This window comes from Podarcis vaucheri, assembly GCF_965113315.1.
Source record: "Podarcis vaucheri genome assembly, chromosome: 3".
Taxonomy (NCBI): Eukaryota; Metazoa; Chordata; class Lepidosauria; order Squamata; family Lacertidae; genus Podarcis; species Podarcis vaucheri.
Window position 1 is genome coordinate 117118051 of NC_138761.1, and position 21346 is coordinate 117139396.

General features: G+C 44.0%; 1 protein-coding gene and 1 long non-coding RNA gene across 2 annotated transcripts in view; one reads left to right on the plus strand and one right to left on the minus strand.

The window, feature by feature from the left end:
• The window catches only part of LOC309528823 (uncharacterized protein), a 154540-nt gene that overhangs the window by 44006 nt on the left and 89188 nt on the right, over positions 1–21346 (plus strand). The window lies entirely within an intron of this gene.
• On the minus strand, positions 17112–19034 carry LOC309528891. Its single transcript, XR_014217963.1, has 2 exons — positions 18887–19034; positions 17112–17203 (listed from the first exon to the last, which is right to left on the minus strand). It is a non-coding gene; the product is annotated as an uncharacterized lncRNA (long non-coding RNA).

Genomic DNA, 21346 nt, shown 5'->3' on the forward strand with positions numbered 1-21346 from the left:
GTGGATCATTAATTACTTGAGGGATATCTTGGGTGATTTCATGAGTGATATTCTGAATATCACTGGGTGGGTCATTAAGTGTAGATTAGATTGCTAAAGCTCTCGTGTCTTGACCTCTTGAGCTTGTGAAGAGTTTTTCTGAGAAGATGGCTGTGCTGCATTTAGTTGTGCTCTGGCTTGGCTTCGTGTATAGGGGCGAGCTATGGTTTTGTGCCTTGTGCCAGCCAGATCTGTGTAGGGATTGCAGGGGGGTGCAGCATCCGGAGGTGCCACTATAGTTTGGTTGCTGGATGGAGTCTGTAATATGTCTGTGGAGAGGGTCTGGGTTTGGGTCTGGTGTGGTTGATTGGTGACGGCGTTCTGTGTGCCTCTGGTTCTGGTGTCGGTTTTTGTGGGGAGGGCTAATTTCCAGATGTCTGGCAGGCGGGACGTGTCGTCACGCTTGTTCATGTTGTGAGGGTGTTTCTCTATCTCGATGGCTTCCATGATTATTCTCTTGTGGTGATGTTCCATGTTAAAGAGCAATTTGGAATCTGCAAAATTAATTTCGTGTCCTGTTTCTTTCATGTGTTGGAAAAGAGAGGAAGTTTTTTCTTCTTTTTTGACGGCATTCTTGTGTTCTGCGATACGTGCATTTATTCGTCTGTTTGTTTGTCCAATGTACGTGGCTGGGCAGACTTTGCAGGGTATTTCATAGACCCCTTGGTTTTCCAGCTGGATTTTGTCTTTTGGGTTTCTGAGGATATTGGCTATTTTTTGGTTGGTGCAGAAGGCTGTTTTGATATTGTGTTTATGGAGGATTTTGCTGATTTTGTCTGTAGTGCCCTTGATATAAGGAAGGAGGGCCATGCCATTGTTTTCTTCTGTGTCTTGGTTTTTGGGGGGTGTTTCTTTTTGGATTAGCTTAGTAACCCTGTTTTTCTGGTATCCATTGGCGATTAACACATTTGAGAGATTCTGTAACTCAGTTGTCAAGTGGTCTTTGTCAGCCAGGCGTTTGGTTCTGGAGATGAGAGTCTTGGCTACGGAGTTTATTTGTGCAGGGTGGTGGTGTGATTGTGCATGTAAGTAACGGTTGGTGTGTGTTTTTTTCGGTAGATAGTGTGTCCTAGGGAGCCATCAGGTTTTTTGTAGATTAGGACGTCAAGAAAGGGGAGTTGGTTGTTGTCTTCTATTTCCATAGTGAATTGTATTTTGGGGTGTAGGCTGTTGAGATGTGTGAGGAAGCTATCTAGTTTTTCTTTTCCGTGTGGCCAAATTACAAAGGTGTCGTCAACATATCTGAGCCAAAGTTTGGGTTTGTGTTCTGACTTGTCTAAAGCATTGGTTTCAAAATGTTCCATGTACAGATTTGCGATGACCGGTGAGAGGGGTGATCCCATGGGTGCTCCTTCTATCTGTTTGTATCTTTGTCCATTGTGGATGAAGTACGTGTTGGTTAGGCAGTGGTTGGTCAGGTCCAGGATGTATTTGGGGGGGTTGTATTTGTTTTGAATGGCTGTCAAGGCTTCATTAATGGGCACTTGAGTGAAGAGAGATACAACATCGAAGCTCACAAGTAGGTCATCGGGATGTAGGTATTGTTTCTTTATTGTTTCTATGAACTGGAAGGAGTTAGTAACGTGTGAAGCGATGGATTCTGCATAGGGCTGAAGTTGCTTAGCGAGAAATTTAGCGAGATTTTGTAGAGGTGAGCCTATGGAGCTGACTATTGGTCTGAGTGGTGTTCCTTCTTTGTGTATCTTGGGGAGACCGTAGAGTTTGGGGCATCTGGATGATTTTTCTCTGGGGATGATTCTTAGCTGGATTTCTTCACTGATAGGAGAGGCTTTTATTTTGGATTTGGTGGTTTTTTCCAGATAGGTGGTGGGATCTGTTTTTGTAGGTTGGTAGGTAGGGTCTTGGAGTAGATTTGATAGTTTTGCTTGGTAGTCCGATGTGTTCATCACAACAGTGGCGTTGCCTTTGTCTGCTGGGAGAATGATTATGTTGTTGTCTTTCCTCAGGTTGGTGAGTGCTTTCTGTTCTTCTTTGTGTAGATTGCTTCTGGGTGGTTTGCTGGAGCAGAGGATGTTGGTGACTTCAAGTCTGATTTTATTGGCTTCATCTGGGTCGATTTTGGTCAGGCTAGCTTCGACTCCGCATATGATGTTTTCCGTGGGGATGCGTCTCGGGGCGACTGCAAAGTTGAAACCTTTGGAGAGTACTTTGGTTTCAGTTGGGGTGAGGATCCTGTTTGATATGTTATGTACTGTTTGTTTCATGGGTTGTTGTGGAGGGTGGCTGGGCTTCTGGCGTTTTTCTAGTTTGTAGAGTTTGTTGGTGTGTCTGTCTGTCTTATGTGAGGTCTCAGTTTCAGCTCTCCAGACGGCTAGTTGTTTGCATTTGTCCCAGAGTGCAGGGTGGATTTTGTTGCATAGTTTGAGGTGAAGAGTGAGCAGATCTTTGTTGGTTTGGTTTAGTAGGTATCTTTTCTTATGTATTTCGTTTCTGATTAGGGATAGTTCAGTTCGTTTCAGGATCCTTTCGGTAGCTGGGGTTTTAGAGTGGAATTTAAGTTGGAAGCATGTGGGAGTTAAGTTGTTGTCTCGGCAGTTGCGTAGGAACAGGAGATCACATAAGATGGTGGCTCTTCGGATTTCTAGTTTCTCGTAGGTTCTTGTCAGCTGGAAGGTTTCCTCCCCGTAGAGGTGAGATATTTGCTTTCGTAGATTTTCACGGGTATAGGAATGCAGGTTTTGGTGTCTTCGGGTGTCTTCCCGTGTAAGAGTCGGGGTGTCTGTGCGACGTTTCGACGAGGTCTCACTCGTCATCTTCAGGCTGGTGCTTTCGGCTTCTTGTTACTGGAACAGAGCAGAGTCTGGTGTTTGAGTTCCTATAAATACTGTTGAGGGGTGTGGTGTATAGCCTCCAACGTTCTGGGTAGAGAGGAAGTTCCTAGATTAGTGTGCCTTTTCTTCTTTTGTTCCTTAATTACTTGAGGGATATCTTGGGTGATTTCATGAGTAATATTCTGAATATCACTGGGTGGGTCATTAATTACTTGAGGGATATCTTGGGTGATTTCATGAGTGATATTCTGAATATCACTGGGTGGGTCATTAAGTGTAGATTAGATTGCTAAAGCTCTCGTGTCTTGACCTCTTGAGCTTGTGAAGAGTTTTTCTGAGAAGATGGCTGTGCTGCATTTAGTTGTGCTCTGGCTTGGCTTCGTGTATAGGGGCGAGCTATGGTTTTGTGCCTTGTGCCAGCCAGATCTGTGTAGGGATTGCAGGGGGGTGCAGCATCCGGAGGTGCCACTATAGTTTGGTTGCTGGATGGAGTCTGTAATATGTCTGTGGAGAGGGTCTGGGTTTGGGTCTGGTGTGGTTGATTGGTGACGGCGTTCTGTGTGCCTCTGGTTCTGGTGTCGGTTTTTGTGGGGAGGGCTAATTTCCAGATGTCTGGCAGGCGGGACGTGTCGTCACGCTTGTTCATGTTGTGAGGGTGTTTCTCTATCTCGATGGCTTCCATGATTATTCTCTTGTGGTGATGTTCCATGTTAAAGAGCAATTTGGAATCTGCAAAATTAATTTCGTGTCCTGTTTCTTTCATGTGTTGGAAAAGAGAGGAAGTTTTTTCTTCTTTTTTGACGGCATTCTTGTGTTCTGCGATACGTGCATTTATTCGTCTGTTTGTTTGTCCAATGTACGTGGCTGGGCAGACTTTGCAGGGTATTTCATAGACCCCTTGGTTTTCCAGCTGGATTTTGTCTTTTGGGTTTCTGAGGATATTGGCTATTTTTTGGTTGGTGCAGAAGGCTGTTTTGATATTGTGTTTATGGAGGATTTTGCTGATTTTGTCTGTAGTGCCCTTGATATAAGGAAGGAGGGCCATGCCATTGTTTTCTTCTGTGTCTTGGTTTTTGGGGGGTGTTTCCCAGACCCTCTCCACAGACATATTACAGACTCCATCCAGCAACCAAACTATAGTGGCACCTCCGGATGCTGCACCCCCCTGCAATCCCTACACAGATCTGGCTGGCACAAGGCACAAAACCATAGCTCGCCCCTATACACGAAGCCAAGCCAGAGCACAACTAAATGCAGCACAGCCATCTTCTCAGAAAAACTCTTCACAAGCTCAAGAGGTCAAGACACGAGAGCTTTAGCAATCTAATCTACACTTAATGACCCACCCAGTGATATTCAGAATATCACTCATGAAATCACCCAAGATATCCCTCAAGTAATTAATGACCCACCCAGTGATATTCAGAATATCACTCATGAAATCACCCAAGATATCCCTCAAGTAATTAAGGAACAAAAGAAGAAAAGGCACACTAATCTAGGAACTTCCTCTCTACCCAGAACGTTGGAGGCTATACACCACACCCCTCAACAGTATTTATAGGAACTCAAACACCAGACTCTGCTCTGTTCCAGTAACAAGAAGCCGAAAGCACCAGCCTGAAGATGACGAGTGAGACCTCGTCGAAACGTCGCACAGACACCCCGACTCTTACACGGGAAGACACCCGAAGACACCAAAACCTGCATATATATATATATATATATATATATATATATATATATATATATATATTAATTTTTAACATACAAAATTATAAAATGTACCACACAAAATTATCACAAATACAATCTTACTGGACTTCCATCAGCACCTCTGATAATCCTCCATCTTACATCACATCTTATGCATTTCCTAACTTAATACTGTCTTTATATCTCATATCCTGTCTTCTCTCCTTTTCCGTTTTAACAATATTTCCATTAATACTCGCCACAGAACTTCTTGCAACCCTACAAACGTCATCTGGTCATCACAAATACTCTTCAAATAGTCCATAAATTTACTCCAGTCTTCGGTGAACTTCTGGTCCTGCCGGTTTCGGATCCTTCCTGTTAGTTTGTCAAGTTCTGCGTTAATTTCACCCTCCATTCTTCCACTGTTGGTAATTCTTCTTGCTTCCATTTTTGGGCCAATAGTATTCTTGCTGCTGTTACTGCATATGAAAAAAGCTTACTTTCCTTTCTATTTATATCATTTCCAACCATACCCAAGAGAAATGCTTCTGGTTTCTTTATAAATGTATATTTCAACATTTTTTTCATCTCATTATATATCATCTCCCAGAAGCATTTCACCTTTTTGCATTCCCACCGCATGTGATAAAATGTTCCTTCTTTTTCCTTGCTAAGCCTATATCATTAGGTATGTGTTCATTGCCCTCTTCTCTCTCCTGACTCAACCTTGCCCAGCAGCAGAGAGGACTTGCAGTATGTCTTTTGTTAGATGCTATCGTAGCACACATGAGAGAGTACATTAGAGCATCATGAATGTGACTCAGTCTGAACTAGGTGAAGTTTCTCTCTCTCTCTGATCTGATTAGGTTGCCTAGGAGTACTCCAGAATCCAGTGTTGTTGTTTTTTAAGAGCAGACTAGAATAGTGGCCAGGAATGGCACTCCCCATATTTGAGTCATTAGGACCCCGCCCCTTTGCTAGGCATGCTTTTGTAACTTTCAGGCTTGATTACTACAATGCCATCTTACATGGAGCTGCCCTTGAAGATGACTTTTCTGATTCAGGTGATGCAGAAAAATTCTGTATGCTTTTTGACAGGTGTTGGAATGCACAGTCCTATCCAGCCTGTTCCGTGGCAGCTGTGTTGGCTGCCAGTTTCCTTCTGGGCTCAAGGTACTGGTTTTAACAAAGCTTTGGATACACTGGGACTCTCACACCTCAAGAACTATCTCTCTACTCACCTGTTAAGGTTCAGTCCAGTCAATGTTGCTGGTGTGTCATCTTTAGGGCCAGTGCATAGTAGTGGGTAGGCATCAGCTGAGTTGACCAGACTAGTTTATTAGTGGCTATTGGTAATGGTGATGAAATGTCTTCTAAACAGATTTGGGGTCAGGTTTGGTCAAATGCTAAATGGGATGCGGGTGGCACTGTGGGTTAAACCACAGAGCCTAGGACTTGCCGATCTGAAGGTCGGCAGTTCAGATCCCCGTGACGAGGTGAGCTCCCGTTGCTCGGTCCCTGCTCCTGCCAACCTAGCATTTTGAAAGCACATCAAAGTGCAAGTAGATAAATAGGTAGGGAAGGTAAACGGCGTTTCCGTGCACTGCTCTGGTTCTCCAGAAGTGGCTTAGTCATGCTGGCCACATGACCTGGATGCTGTACACCGGCTCTCTCGGCCAATAAAGCGAGATGAGCGCTGCAACCCCAGAGTTGGCCATGATTGGACCTAATGGTCAGGGGTCCCTTTAGTTGTCTTGAAGCTCTTCTTATCAGCTTCCTCACAGCATATGCCCACCGTTGTGGGACCAGATAAGTGTTTCGTCTGAACCAGCAAGGAATTTGGATTCTAAATGGGGAGTTTATTTCTCTGCGCGTTTTCACAATTTCCTGGAAATCCCTCCACCCCCCTTGTGATTTTGTTTCAAGAAAGCCTTTAAAAGAGAGTGCATATGTTTACAGGGAGAAAACATCCAATCCTACAGGACAGTAAATGTTGCCCCAGGACTCACCACAAGTTGGAAAACTAGGCAAAGTTGGGAACAAGGCAAGCATGGAATGGAACCTACTTGTGTGTTGATGTAGCTTGGTATCTAAGTGCTTTGAGTAAAGGGTGGAACCTCATGGAGGAATGGCCTAAGTAGTAAAAATGTTCCCTCACCTTGTCAAATTACAGTGATACCTCGGGTTAAGTACTTAAGTTGTTCCGGAGGTCTGTTCTTAACCTGAAACTGTTCTTAACCTGAAGCACCACTTTAGCTAATGGGGCCTCTCGCTGCTGCTGCACCACCGGAGCATGATTTCTGTTCTCATCCTGAAGCACAGTTCTTAACCCGAGGTGCTATTTCTGGGTTAGCAGAGTCTGTAACCTGAAGCGTATGTAACCTGAAGCGTCCGTGATCCAAGGTACCACTGTAGCCTGCCTCTAAATGCACTGGCTAATTGTAAGTATGTGATCCTTCCCTCTTTCGTAGTATTCAGCACCATGGCCAGAGTATATATAATTGAAGATCTGTGAAATAGTAGACCGTCATCTTGAACACTAGTGATGGTAGAATCACAGTATCATGGAATCAGGGAATTGTAGAGTTGGAAGGGACCCGAAGCGTCGTCTAGTCCAACCCCCCGCAAAGCAGGAATCTTTCACCCAGTGTAGGATTTGAACCCATGACCCATGTTCTGCTGACTGAACTGTCTGGCTTACTTCCTGACTGCATGGTCCACAAGGCCAGTCCTAATAGCTGATGATAACCTGGTCTGTGCCACTTTGTATGAGTTTGCTCATAAGTTCATTTTGTCCTGTTTCTAAGTCATCAGTGAATTTAAAAAATCACATTTAGATCACATCGAACGTATTTCCTATCCAGTCAAATTTCTGTATGAATTTTCTCTCAAAAAATGAAATTATGAAATTCTCAATGTATTTTATTTTTAAACACACATTTAAAAATGTTTTTAAGAGCAAAGAACATTGCAACATTCAGAGAAGTGCAAAATATAACAATAGCCTTTGTTCCGATTCAAACAATATTCTGGGGTATGTGGAACAGGCAAGTCCCCATTGGAATTCAGAGGAATAAAATTCTTCAAGCATCCCCTACCTTCAGATTGTTTTCAAGTCTAAAATTTACGCCTCCCCTTTATGACATTTCAAGTAAATCCCATGACAGAAGTGCTACACAAGCAAATAGGACATAATTGTAACTAAAGATAGCGTACAGTAGAAAACATAAATGTGTAATTGCAGAATAGTTGTCACCAACAGAATCAAAAGGAGGCATTTTGTTGCATTTATCGAACTTAAAACAGAAAAAATAGTGTAGCTCCCTCAGTAGTGATTCTACCTGATTGTTTGAGGAAGTGGGGAGAGATTTACAGAGCTGCCTCTCTTCATTCTTCTCAATTCCTACTTGTATCCAGCCCAAAAACTGAGGTCCAGCGCTGAGGGACTTCTGACGGTTCCCTCACTGTGAGAAGCAAGGTTACAGGGAACCAGGCAGAGGGCCTTCTCGGTAGTGGCTCCCACCCTGTAGAACGCCCTCTTATCAGATGTCAAGGAGATAAAGAACTACTCTACATGACTTTTAGAAGACATCAGAAGGCAGCCCTGTACAGGGAAGTTTTTAATGGTTGATGTTTTATTGTGTTTTTAATATTTTGTTGGGAGCCGCCTAGGGTGGCTGGGGTGACCCAGTCAGATGGGTGGCATATTAATTATATATATATTCACAAAAGCGTGGTGGATATTAATCATGGACTGGTCACTATTTAGGGACAATACATGTTGAACAGGCAATTATTCAGCATGAGAAATATCACGCCTGTGTTTCCTTAGATACTAGATATGTCCAAGTACACAAATCTTTCTTGATCTGACCAAGGTACAACTATTATAAGAGTGGCCAACCAGATTGCTCTGTAAGCTCACAGAGCATTTAAGGCATGGATAGGCAAACTAAGGCCCAAAGGCCGGATCCAGCCCAATCGCCTTCTAAATCCTGCCCGTGGACGGTCCGGGAATCAGCGTGTTTTTACATGAGTAGAATGTATCCTTTTATTTAAAATGCATCTCTGGGTTATTTGTGGTGCCTGCCTGGTGTTTTTACATGAGTAGAATGTGTGCTTTTATTTAAAATGCATCTCTGGGTTATCTGTGGGGCATAGGAATTCGTTCATTCCCCCCCCCAAATATATTCCGCCCCCCCCCAAGGTCTGAGGGACAGTGGACCGGCCCTCTGCTGAAAAAGTTTGCTGACCCCTGATTTAAGGTGATAGCTCTCCCTCCGGGGTTTGTTCTAAGCCAGGCATATTCAAACTCGGCCCTCCAGATGTTTTTGGCCTACAACTCCCATGATCCCTAGCTAGCAGGACCAGTGGTCAGGGATGGTGGGAATTGTAGTTTCAAAACATCTGGAGAGCCGAGTTTGCCTATGCCTGTTCTAAGCACCTGTAACCAAATAAACTGTCCTGCCTAACAGATAAAAAGATATGGTAGACAAATCATTCAACCATTTGTCACATATGTTATTTCTTTGACTTTTCTCTATGCATTTGGCCATAGCCAAATTTTGCATGATGGTTTCTGATGTCAAAGAGCAGGTTTCCATCTACGCTTGAGTATGATTAGTCAGCATTTTGAATCAAGGTGGTGGATGGAATTTTTATAGGCAACATTGGTTTCAACCATTGATTTGAAAACTGAATATCAATACAACAACAACACGGAAGCCAATGCAGATGACGAGCAGAAAGTATTAGCATATCATCAGTATTCATGTTCATCAGTATGCCGATGACACCCAGCTCTACCTCTCCTTTAAATCAGAACCAGCGAAGGCGGTGAAGGTCCTGTGTGAGTGCCTGGAGGTGGTTGGAGGATGGATGGCTGCTAACCAATTGAGGTTGAATCCTGACAAGACAGAAGTACTGTTTTTGGGGGACAGGAGGTGGGTGGGTGTGGAGGACTCCCTGGTCCTGAATGGGGTAACTGTGCCCCTGAAGGACCAGGTGCGCAGCCTGGGACTCACAGCTGTCCATGGAGGCGCAGGTTAATTCTGTGTCCAGGGCGGCTGTCTACCAGCTCCACCTGGTACGCAGGCTAAGACGCTACCTGCCCGCAGACTGTCTCACCAGAGTGCTGCATGCTCTAGTTATCTCCCGCTTGGACTACTGCAATGCACTCTATGTAGGGCTACCTTTGAAGGTGACCTGGAAACTGCAGTTAATCCAGAATGCGGCAGCTAGACTGGTGACTGGGAGTGGCCGCCGGGACCACATAACACCAGTCCTGAGAGATCTGCATTGGCTCCCAGTATGTTTCCAAGCACAATTTAAAGTGTTGGTGCTGACCTTTAAAGCCCTAAACGGCCTTGGTCCTGTACACCTGAAGGAGCGTCTCCACCCCCATCGTTCAGCCTGGACACTGAGATCCAGCGCCAAGGGCCTTCTGGCGGTTCCCTCATTGCAAGAAGTGAGGTTACAGGGAACCAGACAGAGGGCCTTCTCGGTAGTGGCGCCCACCCTATGGAACGCCCTCCCTTCAGATGTGAAGGAAATAAGCAGCTATCCTATCTTTAAAAGACATCTGAAGGCAGCCCTGTTCAGGGAAGTTTTTAATATTTAATGCTGTCCTGTTTTTAACATTTGATTGGGAGCCACCCAGAGTGGCTGGGGAAACTCAGCCAGATGGGCGGGGTATAAATAATAAATTATTATTATTATTATTATTATTATTATTATTATTATTATTACTACTACTACTACTACTATTATTATCCCGAAAGCCTGGGGAAATAAAATGGTCTTACACTGTCTGCAAAAACTCAGGAATGAGGGCTACGGAATTATCTCCAGGGGAATGCACAAATCGGGCAACGTCACAGAGAAGGCGATATCCCAGGTCACTGCACAGTGGGCGCTGGTGAGACTAATAATGCTGAGAATGCAACTCTGTAACTGTTTACTTAATGATGCCCCCTGAATATGCTCTAAGAAAATGTCTTCAGGGAAGAATGTGATCTCATCTACATCCTATTTTAACAAGCAGCAGCGATAGGCCATGCCAGATTTTTCTTGTCTTCTGTCAAGTAGACATGCAATTAATGAGTCTTAGGGCAGTAACCCAGCTAGGCTTTTTAACCCACAAGCAAAGAGGTCAGGCACTTAACATCATTTTAAAATTCTTGTTATGTGATAGGTGGGGTTTAAATAGCCAGAAGCTAATAGTTCTGGTTAGCTCGCTGGGTACCTCTAGTTGATGTGGGAATTAAAATAAAGGGGAAATACTGTGAGGCTTTGCTTAATCATACTTTCATGTTTCTGACAGGTCCCTTTCTCTACAAATACCATCCTATGCCCTTTTAAAATGTGGTTCTTTTGAGGGGGGTGTTATTGGGTTGTTGTTTTTATTTTGATTATATATATTGTGGTCATATACAATGGTACCTCGGGTTAAGTACTTAATTCGTTCTGGAGGTCCGTTCTTAAACTGAAACTGTTCTTAACCTGAAGCACCACTTTGGCTAATGGGGCCTCCCGCTGCCGCCGCGCCGCCAGAGCATGATTTCTGTTCTCATCCTGAAGCAAAGTTCTTAACCCAAGGTACTATTTCTGGGTTAGCGGAGTCTGTAACCTGAAGCATCTATGACCCGAGGTACCACTGTATTTTGATTTTGTTCTGTGAACCACCCTGAGACCTCTGGGTATAGGGCAGTATATAAATTCAATCAATCAATCAATCAATCAATAAGCAAGCAAATAAATCATCTAGCCCAAAGGCACAAGATTGTTCCGCGTATGGCGGTTAAGACAATGTTTGCTAACTTTCATGGGCAACTAAATAATAATAATCCCAAATTTTCAAAAAAAATAAAATACCGTATTTTTTGCTCTATAAGACCCACTTTTTCCCTCCTAAAAAGTAACAGGAAATGTGTGTGCATCTTATGGAGCGAATGCAGGCTGCGCAGCTATCCCAGAAGCCAGAACAGCAAGAGGGATTGCTGCTTTCACTACGCAGCGATCCCTCTTGCTGTTCTGGCTTCTGAGATTCAGATTCCCCCCCCCTTGTTTTCCTCCTCCAAAAACTAGGTGCGTCTTGTGGTCTGGTGCATCTTATAGAGCGAAAAATACTGTAATTCAAGTAGTCCTGCAGAATAATACGCTTGGGGAAATGACAACAGCATCCTCTTAAATGTTTGTGGGAAAGATATGTTGATAAGAGTCAGTGAAAGCTGAAACATAACCAGTGAATCCTGGAAGAGCTACCATGTAGATAGTATGAAATGTGCAAGAAATAGCTATGAAGATCTTGGCTTAGTCTGGAAAAGCCTAAGGCTAATTGGTTTTCCACAGGCTGCAATCTTTCTATCTGTTACTTCTTTTTTACTTGGTTCCATAGATCAGCTGGCCAAAGGGTGCTGGCCAAACGTTGAAAACAATCGCCAGGGCAGTATTTACTATAGCAGAAAACAAAGTATTGATGGGTGTTATGTACTGAGTTGAATAGGATCCAAATTGCAGCAGTCTGGTTGGTCCTAGAACAATAGGATCCTGAATGCAGCTGTCTGGTTGGTCCACAGGAGCCACCCAATCCAACTCCAGGTGGAAGTGAATCCGCAACCTGATTGGCCTACAGGAGAGTCCCGGAACCAGCCAGTCACGTGGGGCCCATTGTGTAAATAATGTATATAAAGCAGACATTTCTGGGGAACTTCCATTCCTCACTACTATGAGCTGAATAAAGAGCATGAAATCCACACTCGACTCCGAGTATATTTCAGCATCTTATGGTGTGTGGTTTTTTAAAAAAAGAAAAACACCACCAGACAGTGTTCTAGATGAGTATTTGGAAGACGAACTGGGGAATGGTGGAAAGTCAGCAAAAACCACCCCCTTCCTTCTTGCCACTTCCCCCCTGTAAATAACCCCTCACCAACACATTTGAGCCAAGGAGCAGTGCCTGGGGTTTGGAAACCCAACTAGGTCACCTAATGTATAGCTTTTGGCCTGACTTGCGTTCAGAATTTTATTATTATATTAAGGGCTTGCTTTGCGATTGCCCAAGTTATGCTTTCTGCCCTGAAGAATGGAAACTTCTCTGAAATGAATGCAACTTCCAGCTTATAGGGGAGGGGGCTTGGCTTCTTTGAGGGCAACGAAAGCCTGTGTTATCCTGTGTTGTATCGCTTTTTGCCCCTTTGACATTTAATATAGCGGGCCCCGTGAAAAAGCAAACAGACACTATATTGTGGTATTGACTTTAGTGTGGTACTTCCTAAATTTAGACTGCACGCCACTCAGAAGTATTTGTACTGCACCACAGCAAATGTTTACTCTTCACTGATGCAGCCCTGCTGTACTTGTGCAATGCAAATTGCCATTTATGAGGGTTAAAAAAAAAATTGCAGATGGCTACAAATATCTTAAAATGATGAACTGAGCAGCATGCCTATATAGGGTTTTGGGTACTGTAATCATTGAGGCGTTATCTAAAAATCATTTCTCTTTCCAATGAATCCTGTATTTTTCCGTGTATAATACTAGGTTTTTCCTCCTAAAAAATAATGTCAAAAATTAGTGGTCGTCTTATTCACGGATACATCTTCCCCCATTTTCTTAAATCTGAGTCCTCCAAAATAGTCTTATACATGGGGGCGTCTTATAGACAAAAAAATACGGTACAGTGGTATCTTTAGTTGCATTCCGCTCTTGTTACGGACTTTCAGCTTACGAATGCAGCAAACCCGGAAGTGTTTACTTCTGGGTTCGCTACGCACACATGCGCAGAAGCAATCTGCACGCTTTGCACATCCGCATAAGCGCTTGATCGCGCCGTACACAGGTGTGGAAGAGGCACTCTAGTTGTGGACTTTTCAGGGTATGAATGGCACCCTGAAACAGATTAAGTCTGCAGCTAGAGGTACCACTGTATATACAAATGCTAAGAGAAGCTGAAGGCATTAGGCAATTCATAGTCCAGTCCGATACATCCAGGATGAGGCCCTCCCATGGTCCTCCATATATTTTTGGACCCCAGCTTCCTTTAATCTCAACCAGCATGGACAATGATCAGGGATGATGGGAGCTGGGGTCGAACAACGTATCTTGATCCTCTGTGCAGGGTTGCTATATTTCAAAAAGTAAAATCCCAGAAGTTGAGCTTTTTAAATGAACCCCCCAAAATTGTTGAGCTTTTTTTGAGACAAACCCCAAAGCTGTTGAGCTTCTCTTATGTAAAATAGCCCCCCCCCCAAAAAAAACTTGACTAAGACCCAGGACAAAGCTCTGCCTTTCAGAAACGCCCCACCCCACCTGCGACATCAATTCCACTTTTGAAATTCCGGCAATGTCCAGGAAAATCCAGACATATGGCAGCCCTCTCTCACTGGGACTTATTCTACAATAAAATTGAACACTAAGGTCCAATAATGTGTTTGAGAAACTGTGGGTCACAGGGCAAGTATCCCAGGACATTCTGGAAGAGTTGGTTTCAGGCTATAAATCCCTACATACAGGGCCGAATTTAGGTTTGATGAGGCCCAAAGCTACTGAAGGTAATGGGGCCCTTTATATGTCCAGCTGTCCTTTGTCAACAAGGAATTGCCGCTGTTTTATGTGTTGAATATATGCAATATGGTAATTTATGGACCTAATAGGTATCTGAAGCCATTTGCCCATGTTGCCATGCAACCAGTCCATGCAGAATGTAGGCACCTTATATACAGAAATGAGCAAACCAGTGATATTTTAGGGAGCAGGCTAGGCCTATTACTTACATCATAGGAGCCTACACAACACAAAGCACCCTTGTATGTAGGTTTTATTTTATTTATCTTATATTTTGGAAATGTACATCCAGGTTTTATCCTTTAATTTTTTGGGGGGCCCCCAAGAGAGTGGGGGCCTAAGCTATAGCTTATTTAACTTATGCGTAAATCTGGCACTGTCTACATAGCTTGGGCACTGCAGATTATGGAAGCACCTCCTTCCCTCTGCCCTATTGGTCTCCACAGTCAACTGACTCCCTGGTGACAACTTTCATATAGTGATCGGATGAAGAACTGAACACTGGAGCCAGGCCAGGCTGCCTTAAATGCCCCAGGAGTGGATCTGAGGGAAGCCTGCATGATCGGTCAGGCCTGCCACAAAAGCTAGCTCTGCCTCCAAGCCTACCTCCCATTGCCCAATCTGCAGGCAGGCTTGGATCCAGTTCCCAGCTGGCGAGGTGAGCACTAGAAGAGTGACTAGTGGGGTAGAAGAGTGACTAGTGGGGTGCCACAGGGTTCTGTCTTGGGCCCGGTCTTATTCAACATCTTTATCAACGACTTGGATGATGGACTCAAGGGCATCCTGATCAAATTTGCAGATGACACCAAACTGGGAGGGGTGGCTAACACCCAGAGGACAGGTTCACACTTCAAAACGACCTTGACAGATTAGAAAACTGGGCCAAAACAAACAAGATGAATTTTAACAGGGAGAAATGTAAAGTATTGCACTTGGGCAAAAAAAATTGAGAGACACAAATACAAGATGGGTGACACCTGGCTTGAGAGCAGTACATGTGAAAAGGATGTAGGAGTCTTGGTTGACCACAAACTTGACATGAGCCAACAGTGTGACGCGGCAGCTAAAAAAGCCAATGCAATTCTGGGCTGCATCAATAGGAGTATAGCATCTAGATCAAGGGAAGTAATAGTGCCACTGTATTCTGCTCTGGTCAGACCTCACCTGGAGTACTGTGTCCAGTTCTGGGCACCACAGTTCAAGAAGGACACTGACAAACTGGAACGTGTCCAGAGGAGGGCAACCAAAATGGTCAAAGGCCTGGAAACGATGCCTTATGAGGAACGGCTAAGGGGGCTGGGCATGTTTAGCCTGGAGAAGAGGAGGTTAAGGGGTGATATGATAGCCATGTTCAAATATATAAAAGGATGTCACATAGAGGAGGGAGAAAGGTTGTTTTCTGCTGCTCCAGAGAAGCGGACACGGAGCAATGGATCCAAACTACAAGAAAGAAGATTCCACCTAAACATTAGGAAGAACTTCCTGACAGTAAGAGCTGTTCGCCAGTGGAATTTGCTGCCAAGGAGTGTGGTGGAGTCTCCTTCTTTTTAGGTCAATTAGCAGAGGCTTGACAATCATATGTCAGGAGTGCTCTGATGGTGTTTCCTGCTTGGCAGGGGGTTGGACTCGATGGCCCTTGTGGTCTCTTCCAACTCTATGGTTCTATGATTCTATGATTAAGGCTCCTTGGTGGTTGGGTAGCCCCAGAGTCCACAGGCTGCACTGGATCATGGTGGGGGATGTTGCATGGTGGGGGATGCTGCAGAATCATGTAAGGATAAGCAGACTTTCCTGAGAGTTGGCTAGAAGTTGGTTGTTAGATTGGGAAAGGCTGGAAAGGGGTTAAGTTTACTGCATGTACTGTATTAAAAGAAAACATTATGAAAATGATGTATAGATGGTACTTAACCCTGGTGAAATTAGCAAAGATCTAGCATACAAATGATAATCAATGTTGGAAATGCAAAGAAAAAGAAGGTACTTTTATTCATATGTGGTGGACGTGTCCCAAGGTGAAAGACTTCTGGGAAAAGATTTATAATGAGTTGAATTTTTTTTTTAAATATACATTTATTAAGAAACCAGAAGCCTTTCTACTTGGAATACTAGGATTGGAATTGCCCCAAAAAGATGTTAGACTGTTTTTGTCTGCCACTACAGCGGCAAGACTTTTATTAGCCAAAAACTGGAAATCGCAAGAAATACCAACAATAGAAGAATGGCAGGTGAAGATGTTGAACTTTTTGGAGCTGGCAGACCTGACTGGAAGAATCCGCGACCAGAAAGAAGAGGAGATACAAGAGGATTGCAAGAAATTTAAAGAATATTTAGCTAAATATTGTGAAATAAGATAAATGGAAAATTCTTGGAAGTAATAAATAGGCTTAGAGGTAGAATAAGAATACGTGGTAGTAAATATTAAGGATTAAAATATTAATAAAGGAGAAGAGGTTAGTAAATGAAAAGAATAAATATAATTAGAAATATGAATTTGGAGAACTGTTATATAGGTGATATAATGAAATTCAGTTAGAGGGGGTCTGAGGAAGTCAGTTATCAATGCAATGAGAATTAGGTATTTGAAGAAATAATTTTTCTTTGTGTTTAGTTTATTGTTTTAATGTGTTTTTTCTTTGTTGTATGTTTTGTTACATTATTTTTGTGATAAATGTTGAAAATCAATAAAAAATAGGGGGGAAATAGAAGTTGGTTGTTGCTCTTAGTTCAGTGGGGGTGGGTTGAGGGAGATCATCTGACAATGCGATGCTTCTGTGCATCATTTTCTGCTTCAGAATGTTCAAAGGCTTGAGTGCTCTTGTGGCTTGCAAGGAAGGGAGCCTTGTGTGTGAAACATGGTTGGTAACCCATTCCAACCCCCATTCAGAGAGGAGAACAGCTTCCCAGGAAGGGAAGCAGCACACTATAGATGTGGTCATATGCCTGAAGGTGCTATATAAATAACAAGCAGACATGTTTGTATAATCTTCACTACCTTTCAGAAAAGAGAGTCCTGTATACTTACCGAAAATCTTTCATTTATTTTCATTTCAAAGATTGTGAGAGTTAAGATCTTGAAATATAAGTCACCACCTGCAACCAATTCATGATCTCTTCCAGTGAAATTGGGGTGTGGTGGGCATTATTTGGATGAGAGAGAGAGAGAGAGAGAGAGAGAGAGAAGTAGACTGGTGGAATAGCACATCTGTTTTTGTAAAAATAAAAAAAGCCCACCAAAAAGCCCAAACACAACCCAAAATACAAAACCATGGAACCTGGAGTCTCTCTTTTTTCAGTGTGGTATTTTACTACCACATGGCTTTAATCCTACATCTGGGCCTGTTGTTTTATGAAATATTTGCCACAGATGATGTCAATTATACTTTTTGTCCCGGTCATCAATTTATGGACTTTTGGAATAAGACAAAATGAAACAACCAGGAAAAGAACAACTTATGTGGTCTACTCCCTGACAAAATTATAGTGCTGTGATACACATCTAAAATCAATAACTCTGCTAATGATTAACAGAAAACGTTGCTTAGGTTATGAGCGGCAAAGTAGCCCACACTCAGCAGATGCTTGGCTCAGGGATGCATTTTTTGTCGGCTGCATGTTTACCAGCAGATGTTCAGGCCTCTGTTTTATACTACTTGAATGAGCTAGTGGTTGGCTTGAAGTTGTGTGACAGCTATAAGCTATCTGCCAGCAATGCAGGTGAAATGTTCTTGCTTTTGCTGAACTGAAAAGGGAAAGGGCTTGTCAATGAAATCTAGGATATCGTGCCTAAGAGCTACATGTCTAGTACCGCAAAAAACACAAACACACGTCTGTTGATTGCTGTGAATATCTGAAATGAAATCATCAGCATTTGTTGCGTGTCGAGACCCCGCAGCCACCCTCTCGTTGGAAATAACTCAAGGACACGGATATTAGGTTTATGTTATTGGGCAAATTTGGGCCACAACTTTATTGAAATTACAGAATGTGAGCAGTATTGGCTTAGGCATTGATTGGACGTGACTATATCTGACTCCTGCCCATTGTGCAGGAAGTCCAGTAAGGGTATGCCACTGGTAGGGGGAGCCCTGTCGATGCGAACCAACTCAAGCTCCCCCTAGTGTTCCCGTCGGGGTCGTGTCAAGGCCCTAGCCCCCAGCTGGGCTTCAGACTAGATCTACACCCCCAGATTCCTATAACTGAATACCCTTAAGCATGGAGGGGCAGGTGATGGCCACACCTCCCCTCCCCCCTACGTCAAACAATGCCTAACCACAACCCAAACAAAGTTGTGATGATTGCTACGAGGTAGGTGAAAACCAAGTGGCCAGTGGAAAAATTCCTACCAGGCCCCTCAGACAACCAAGGCGACCAACCAAAGTCCATAGCAAGGCCTTTGCCTAACCTGCAAAATAGGGAGGGAGGGCGGGTGATTGAGGAAGCGAGCCAAAGAGGAAGTCCTCTGGCTCGCTCCTCCATTTAAACGACTCCGGCCATGCCCCCCAGCCAGCGGATTGGCTGGCCAGGCTCTGACGTGGCTGGGATCCCCAAGGCAATGGGGGACAAGGTTCCCTGCCCCCAGTGGGGAGTGGGTGGCCACGCGGTCTACCGCAACTCCTCCCCACTGGGAAGTGGAGCGGATTTGGAAGTTTAGGTCCAAATTTAAGTGCATCAAATATTTCCCACTGCGGCCTGCTGCTTCTAATTATTTGATGGTAGGTGTTAGGCATTGCACATACAAAATTTGTAGATTAATTATAAACAGTATAAGCACAAACCATTGTACATGTACGTACACATGCTTTTCAGAGCCTCTTGCTCTGAAGGGGTAAAATGGTAGGTCACCAACCAATCACATTCAAGGGAGACTTGTCACAAGCAGTGCTGTCATGAAAAAGCAGACAGAATTAGATGCAATGGTTTGGCATGAGCTTGATTTTCACAAAAATATTGTGAGAGTACCAAATGTACATTGCAGTGGTATGAATGTTCACCTTTGCTCTGAACATTTGCCAAGAAGTCAAGCCATTATATATTTTGCTCTGGTTCCAGTTCAGCTCTGTTAAAAGTTCGCTTTTGGGATGGGACTATAAAGGTGCACTTCTGCCAACCTAGCAGTTCGAAAACACACGAGTGCAAGTAGATAAATAGGTACCGCTGTGGCGGGAAGGTAAACAGCATTTTCGTGTGCTCTAGTTTCCGTCACGGTAGCCCGTTGCACCAGAAGCGGTTTAGTCATGCTGGACACATGACCCAGAAAGCTGTCTGTGGACAAACGCAGGCTCCCTTGGCCTGAAAGCGAGATGAGCGCCACAACCCCATAGTCGCCTTTGACTGGACTTAACCGTCCAGGGGTCCTTTACCATTACCTATCAAGGTGCAATAGCTGGTTCAGCATGATACATCTCATGATAAGCCACTTGATCTCTGGTTCACTATGATGCTGATTTATAAAGAGGATGTGATAAGTTAACCATTCTTATTTTACTTTCAGCTCAGGGCTGAAAGTAGGGTCCCAAGGCTGGGACGCGGGTGGCGCTGTGGGTAAAACCTCAGTGCCTAGGACTTGCCGATCGTATGGTCGGCGGTTCGAACTTCGAATCCCCGCGACGGGGTGAGCTCCCATCGTTCGGTCCCAGCTCCTGCCCACCTAGCAGTTTGAAAGCACTCTTAAGTGCAAGTAGATAAATAGGGACCGCTTTATAGCGGGAAGGTAAAAGGCGTTTCCGTGTGCTGCGCTGGTGATGGCTCGCCAGTTGCAGCTTCGCCACGCTGGCCACGTGACCCGGAAGTGTCTTCGGATGCTGCCGGCTCACAGCTTCTAGAGCGAGATGAGCACGCAACCCCAGAGTCGGACACGACTGGCCCGTACGGGCAGGGCTACATTTACCTTTACAAGGCTTTTCCAGACAAAATGCTTTGCACTGGGACTGAGTAGTGACCACCAAATAATTGTACAAGATTCAGATGCGTCTCCAACAAGTGCATGTGTTAGTGCAGAGATGCATATTTCAACAGCCCTCAAGTTTGTAAGGTGGAATCTTGGGTACCTATCGGATGTCGCTATATATACGGTATTCTGCCCCGTAAGCACCAAAGCACTTTCTATTTTCTAATTTTGTTTATTGTCTTATGCAGATTGGAACAGAAATGGCGTGGAGAATTGGTTTTGTTCTGTTATCTTTATGTGCCGTCTTTCAGCCAAAGCAAGATTGTGTCTGTGTGGCTGGAAAACGAAGGGGTAGCCAAGGGGAAAGTGGTGAGATGGTGCCAAGCAATAAGACTGAAGTAATGTGGATGTAAGCATTTGCTACAAGGTCCACATTTTGAGGGGCTCCTGTACGTCAACTGTTGGGGGGGGGAGGGGAAATCCTACCATATCGGGTTACAAACACCTCAGATTACAAACACTTTGGGTTACAAACTCCGCTAACCCGGAAGTAGTACTTCAGGTTAAGAACTTTGCTTCAGAATGAGAACAGAATCATGTGGCGGTGGCACGGCGGCAGCAGGAGGCCCCATTAGCTAAAGTGGTGCTTCAGGTTAAGAACAGTTTCAGGTTAAGAACAGACCTCTGGAATGAATTAAGTTCGTAACCCGAGATACCACTGTGCTTGGTATGGCTTTTCTCATCATTGCAGAGCTATGATTGGAAAATGCCCACCTGTCCACTAACTGGGCAGGAATATATTAATTAAATGTGTCTTTTGTAATTCTGTTTAAAATGACCAAACTTATTTATAGTAAACACCATCTTTTCTTAGCACCGTGACTCAGACCTAGTGAATGTTAATATGTACCAAATGAGAATAAACCCCATGGATGAAGATCCAAATGAATAAAGGTCACTGAAGAAAGAGATCATTTATTTAGTATTTACTGTGCTTGAGTCACTGGGCTAAGAAAAGATTATGTATGCTACAAATAAGTTTGGCATTTAACAAAATTAAGCTACAAATGACTCTCTAAACATATTGTTGTCCCGTCTGCTCATGTCTTATAGGATATTAATTGAGCATATATATGGGCCCAATGCACTGACCCCTTGCACCACCTGTTGTTGTTGTTGTTTAGTCGTTTAGTCGTGTCCGACACTTCGTGACCCAATGGACCAGAGCATGCCAGGCACTTCTGTCTTCCACTGCCTCCTGCAGTTTAGTCAAACTCATGCTGGTAGCTTCGAGAACACTGTCCCACCATCTCGTCCTCTGTCGTCCCCTTCTCCTTGTGCCCTCCATCTTTCCCAACATCAGGGT